The sequence below is a fragment of the Rissa tridactyla genome, chromosome 4 (assembly GCF_028500815.1).
Source record: "Rissa tridactyla isolate bRisTri1 chromosome 4, bRisTri1.patW.cur.20221130, whole genome shotgun sequence".
NCBI lineage: Eukaryota > Metazoa > Chordata > Aves > Charadriiformes > Laridae > Rissa > Rissa tridactyla.
Window position 1 is genome coordinate 62,336,369 of NC_071469.1, and position 6,982 is coordinate 62,343,350.

Here is a 6,982-nt window from a genome sequence, read left to right on the forward strand (position 1 = left end):
AAGCCTGGATCTAAAGCTTTGTATTTCTGGTTTTCTGTACACAGTGGTCAACTGAGTCCAACATAAAAGCTAACCAATACTAAAAGTCAGCACTGTACCAATCCTAGCTCACTCTATCTATGTGGTTAACAGTCCTGGCCATGAAAAATGGGTGAACGTGTTAGTCACGGTGTTATGTTCACCTAATGTATCTGGAAGCAAATAGTCATCAACCAACTCCATCACGAACCATGTTTTCTTTGGTCACCTCACAACCAAGCTGTGGGCAGGATGTAGACAGCTTTACCATGTCTAGGAGTGTGACTACAGAGGGTTAAAAATGGGACAGTGACAGTGACTGGACCTCTCTAGGTGTTTGCAATTACTACACAGTGACAATGTTGCAGAATAACCGCATTGTTTGCAGGATTTGCAATGGAAATGTAGGTCCAGAGTACAGAAAAAGATTTCCAACTCCTTAGCATACAGCAGGTACCAGACCTTAAATACCGGTGAGAATTTGATCGTTGCAAGTTAATCAGCATATTCAGCACTGTAAATGTAACTCGCTCCTTCATCCCTGCTGTGCTGGCACGTAATTCACATTAGGGACTCTCTAATGCTCTTTCTGCGGCATGAACAACTCTTGCAAGTGACAATTCATACAGAGCCAGGTGTCAGTAGGAATTAGCAGGAGCTCTGCTCTTCTCTAATGGAGACTTTAAGCAGACTCAGCTCACATTACTCAAATCAGAAGACAAGAATCACTCTGTGACAGTCAACTCCTATCAAGTCAGTTTAGATACACTCCCAGCCTGTCAAAGTAGGTTGTTTTCTAGGATCATGAGTCTGATGATGACATCTACACTATGTTTACAGTTGGTTTGCCCTGCTCTGGGCATGCAGAACCTGATGTGTTTATTTAGTACTTATGCAAATTCGTACAACATAATATGCAACGAGTTTAGTCATGAATTGGTGACAATGAATTACCAAATCCAGCAGTCAGAATAGATGGAGAAAGTTAGAGCTACCACAGAGAGACAGGGTTTGCCCAAAGAAGAAGAGGCAGCACAGGCAAAAAGGGTAACAGATCTACGATGTCTGCTACTGTGATCCTTCAAAACCCACAAGTCCATTTTGTAATCTAAATGAAACCCCCAATAGCACACAATTTCCAGGAGCGATCCTTCAAGGCCTACAGACTTTTTCTATACACTTTGCCATGTTTTGTAGTCTCCACTCTTCAAGGTTTTCACAGATCAACTAGACAAAACCATAGCTGATCTGATCTATAGTGGTGGTGATAGTCCTCTGAATGGGAGCTTGGACAAGACCATTTCTAGGGTCCTCCCCAACCAACATTTCTGTGATTGTCTGTCCAGCGAGAAGCAGAGTAGTTCAGAAAAGACAGGAGTAGCAGGAGTTCAGGTCTATACATTAATCCTCTTTGGTGAACCAATATCATACACTCAGAAGAATATGCCCCAGTAGTGACTACATTCACCAGAGCAGCAGTCTACAGACCCGTCCTGAATCACAGACAAATGGTTTGCTTTTCGAAAATACCTCCTTAATTGGAGAGACACCAGGGAGAACAGGAGGACAGAAGGGTTTTTCTCCCTCCAGGTACTTTGAACTGTTGTACTTCCCTTGCAGAGCTCTTGAGGACAGAGGAGACATCCTGACCACCACAAGGCATGTTCTGTGACATGTACGGCTGCCTGCAGAGGTCTGGGTGCAGACCACACCGTAACCGCATGTAGATCAAATGACAGCCAACATGATAACCTCTTCCAAACCATGACCTATCTCAAACCTAACAAACAGCCCAAGATTAAAGCTGTTATATCCTGTCACTAATCCCTTCAGCTATATAAGCCCCAAATAAAGTAACTGCTGAAATACCATTTTGAAGAGTTCATCCTTACTCTCTACAGAGCCCCCAGTTAGTCCTACAACCCACCTTCTCCCAGCCCATCCCTGTACCCTACATACACCTTGGCATGGTTCCTTGGTTGAACAGCCTCACCGCTCTGCTGCAGGGCACAAAGACCAGTGAAGGGATCTTAGCTGCAGTCTCCCCCAGCATCTGCCACCCACGGCTGCTGCTGGGCCAGGCTCCATCTGCAGCAGATCCCAAGGCTCCTGCCTTCCCAGCAACTGCCAAAAAGTGCAGCCAGTTCCCTTAGTGGGTGTTTTCATTAACTCCATCACTAGGATGGAGCCCACAGGTATTAATTAAGCACATTGACTTCACAGTCACACTCCAGCCAGCAGCATATGTAGTACAGAGTGACAAGTGAGGACTTTTGCTTTGTTTCCAACTGCTTCCAGCTTTTTGATATGAGAAAATGGAGGCACAGCAGTAGCTGAATCTTAATAAGGGAGAGGTGGGTGACTTGCTAGATTGCAAAAACTAAGCAGGTTTTTGACTTCTGGAGCACTGAAACGAAATGCCAGGGACTTGAGCGACTGGGATCGCTCATTTTCTGTCACTGGCTTCTTGAGTGGCTGTGGACAAACTATTTCTCTGTCCCTCAGTTTCCCCATCTGTAAAATGGGGGCAATAGCATCCTTTGAAACACTTTGACAACTGTTGATGAAAAATACCGCAAAAGAAATATTGTTAGTAATCAGAAAAAAATACATCACTCTTCTCTTTTTTCTGACATCAGAACACATGTTTGTAGCCACATTAGAGTCAAAAGAAAAGGAAGAGGGTAACTTTCAAAGAACTACTGTTTGCCTAAGACCTCTTTAAACCCAGATTGCAGACTCTTGGAAACCCATAGGAATGTATCTGAAAGGAAGAGGGGCGCCCTTATATCAACAAGATTGCTGTGCAAGAAAGGATTAAGATCTCTAATTTCTTCTACTTCTTTTTATCCTTGTAAGACTCATAAACATCAAGAATAAATTACACCTGGGAGCCTCTTAATGCAAGCAGGTCCCTGAATCCAAACCATAGCAAGTGTAGCCCATTGGGAGGTAACGAACAATAGCTTTGTCCTAGTTAGGGACCATCTATCTGCATAACCAAGTGACTAACCCTCTCCCTGGTTGGGTTATACATACTGTAGCTCACTTCCAGCCATTTGGTAAGTGGTACATGTTCTTACTCTCAAAAATATCTCATATTGCGTGTGTTGACTCTTGTGCTTACACTTTTGATGGTTACCTTGGAAGCATATGGGGCACAGTTTTAAACAATTTCCCCTCTCCAAAAAACCCTTCAGGAATAGCACACAAGGGAAAATACCAGGTTTTCTAAAGCATTCACTGAAATACCTGTTTCCAGCATAATAATGACCAATAAATGAACTTCTAGCTACAAAGAAAATCAAGTTTTACAAAGTAACATAGCCCCATGTCAGCCCATGGGCAACCCTAGAAATGAAAAAATGAGAGTGTTTACGTGGTCCAAGACACAGAAGATGGAGGTTTTTTGGATCTAACTTAAAAATATAAACCCTATGCCATCAAAATACAACTTCTCTTTCTAGGCTGATGAGAAGTGTGCCTACTTCTAGCGTGTCAGTAAGCAGATGGAAATGAAAGCCTGTATTGTGGCAGTCCTATCACATCATCAGCTTTCCCAATAAAACAAAGGGTAGAGTAGCAGAGCACTGAAAACAGCTTCACAGTTAATTGCAAATTAATTGATTTCAACTGGATCATCAGAGTTGGGCTGCTCTATTGAGTTGATCTCTGGTCCCTGCCCTGCCTAAATGGTGCCAGCCAATTACTGAGCTTTCTGCAGCCTGATGTGCCTCGTCTGGTTGCATTGAGAGATGTGTGTAAATACGTATACATTAACCAGAGGTGGATTTTTGTACTTTCTAATGAGAAATTTCACACGGAGATTTACTTTTTTTTTTTTAAATATACCCACAAGCTCATTTGAACGGTATCAGCAATGTAAGTTAGAGCGGCCTTGAAGTTATACAAAAGCTTTAATCTTCCTAAGAGCATGCATTCCTCTACACAGTCTCAAAAGTATAATCTTTGGAGGTACATTATTGTAAGCCTACTTATCATTCAAAACATATTTGCTCTTTCTTGTGTAGTATTCCTTGTTTATTAGGATTTTTAAAATCAAGACTTTCTTTTACACAAACCCTGTAGCAATTTAGATGAGCACTCTGATTAAAAAAAGATGAGCTTCCTAATTAATAGTCTTTTACTGATTCCTCCAATAGCTTAATTAAAATAAACCAGCAGCAGAATTTTAACATGAATATTTCTAATAAGATTTTTTTTAAAATCAGCTCATTTTACTTCTAATATTTCTAGTAGAAAGGGGCTTATTACTCAATAGGCGTTTTCATAGTGCTGAATCCCTCACTTGTCCTGCTTAGGGTAATTACAGACATCTGTACAAGTTTAGCACAAAGATTGTGAAGTCCTAAAGGGGATACATTAAGTTGTTTACATAAATGAAATGTAAGCCTGCTTTACCTTTGGGAAAGTGTTAGTGCCTATTTGTGCAAAAAAAAATATTTATGGAAAGCAGCAACAAATTAATTCAAGTAAACAGCAAATACAGTTAATACTCATTTTCTATTATAGGCCTTTGGATTAGCTATTTTAACTGCTTCCATTTTATATGTAAATCAAGTGTTATTTTCTGGTTGATTTAGCATTTAGTGTTTTTAATGTAAGTAACTCTTACTAAATTAAGATTAAAATAAGATTAAAACCACAAATAAAAGTTCTATTGCTTTCTTTTGCCTTGAATCCACTGGTTCACGATTTTACAGAGGCTGTTCTAAGAGCTGGATGCTGTCATCAGTATGACCTGCTAGGTTTCAAAGACGAACTGTTTCAAATTATAGGAGACACATTAGAGGTGTGCTATGGATTAGAGATGCAACTGTTAGAGGTTTTCATGCAGCTCCTCTAAAGAGTGTTGTCTGTGTGTCAAGAGGAAAATGGTCATTCATAAACATTACTCTCGTCCTTTGGGAACATAAACACGGTGTATGTACCAAATAAGCCTCTGATCCTGCACTAAACATAAAAATGAAAGTACCCATCCACTTAACTCCATTAGAGCTGCTGATGCTACTAAGGTATGCTTTGTTAAAGACTTGTGTAAGGGCTGGGATGACGGGGGTCTTTGTTTCTGCCTACATGCAGTCCCTAAAAAGGCTGCACCTCTTCTGTCATTTCTGGAGCATTGATAGTTTGCACATCTCTCCTTGCTCAACACGTGGTGTTTCTACCCTTGTTGATGAGCACTGCTATAGAAGTTAGCTAGAGATAAATCACAAAACAATCACAGCTGCTGAGGTTAGTGTCCCAGGATGCTGTTCATCCACAACAGATGCAAGTGGCTGCAAAAGAAAGCTTCACTCAGTCCAACAAACAAAACCAAGTGCTGAGCCAGCAAGTACTTCTGCTGACTTTGGCAGGTCCACTTCCATGTTTAAATATGGGCATGAGTACAAAATGGGGACTTCTGCGTAGTCTCTTGCATGAGGCTCTGAGTCAAACTGTATAGCCTCAGGACAAATGTAGAGATTTTCCCTAGATGACAGGCAAAGTAAGACCGTCTTACTCATTTTAATGCTAACCAGCCATTTCCTTCTGTGATCACAGGTCCCTAAGCACCTCAGCCTGATTCCTCCTCAGCTGTAGCTTGTTTAATTTATTGGGCTATTCTGAGAGTTTCTCTCAAAATCCCCGCCCTTCTCCACTCAAGGTAAGTTGTGGTAACATGGTTTCTCAGGAACAAGTGACTGTGTCCCTACTGTCTCAGAAGTCCCCTCTGTAGAGCATCTGTAGCAACTTTCATAGAAGGCATCTATTTACCCCTTCAAAAGAAAAATCTCACTGAATGGCTGAGCAACAAGGGGAAAAAAGCAACCAGGTAGAGATTTACTATGCTGATGGCATTTTCTCTTCCTTTCTTTATGTGTCATAACTAGAAGTGGGAAGGATCAAGAGGAGTCAAAAAGGAGCCTTATGGCCATCAGTACTGCTTTGCTCCTGACTCACATAGCTAAAACTACCATGAAATGTCACTTGTAAAGCAGATAGAAATATTTCTGTCATTTACCTTAATGGGAAGGTCATTGTTACCTCTCTGTTTCTCTGTGGGAGCTGGCAGTAACTAGTAGTTGTGAGGAACTTTCCTAATCCATGCACCTCCTTGTTGTCTTATAGAACAGAAAAATGGGAGTGGGACAAGCCGCGGAGAACCTGCTATCAAGCATGCAGTGCCCAAATCGCCGCAAAGCAGTGTCCAGAAGATCTGTTCAAAAGGTGAACAAATGCATTCAAGTTGATATGGACTTGGAAGAGGAGAACCCCAGTGCAGACCTGAGCCTTTCTCCAACAACTGGCCCTTCCAGGAAGCCGCAGCAACCTCCGGGGAACACATCACCTTCCCAGCAAGGTGTTTCCTCATCCTCCCAAGGACAGTCTGCTATGCCGGCTCTGCTACCACTGATGCCAGCCCCTCCACCCCTACCCCCTGGATGTAAAATGCCTCCTCCACCCCTTCCCATGCCTGGCATAAACACCCCGTCGCTCCCACCTCCCCAGACAGGCAGTAATCCCAAATGCAGTCATCTTATTTGTGGATATGGAGGGCAGCCTCGTCCTAAGAAGACACCGACCTTGAGGATGAAGGTGTTTCACTGGCAGAAGCTCCCCTCTGACGTGGTGAGACGTACGTGCTTGTTTGTAACACTGGGCTGATCGGTTCATTTATTTCATGTCCAAACAAAAATGTTTACGTTGAGATTACACAGGTGGTCCCATTGCTCAGTCTTAGTCCTACAAAAAATTAGCAATCGCAAATAAATATGGAAAGCCAGGCCTCTGCCAATAAATGGAGGAAATAGTAGTTTGGGAAAAGCACTGAACTGAGACTCTGTGGCTGCTAAAATTATCTTCTCTTAACCTCTCACTTTCTATTTGTTACTTGTTGAAGTGATGTGAGTCTGCACTAATTAAGGTTTGCAAAACGTTCTGAGTGTGTTGAGTGGAAAGA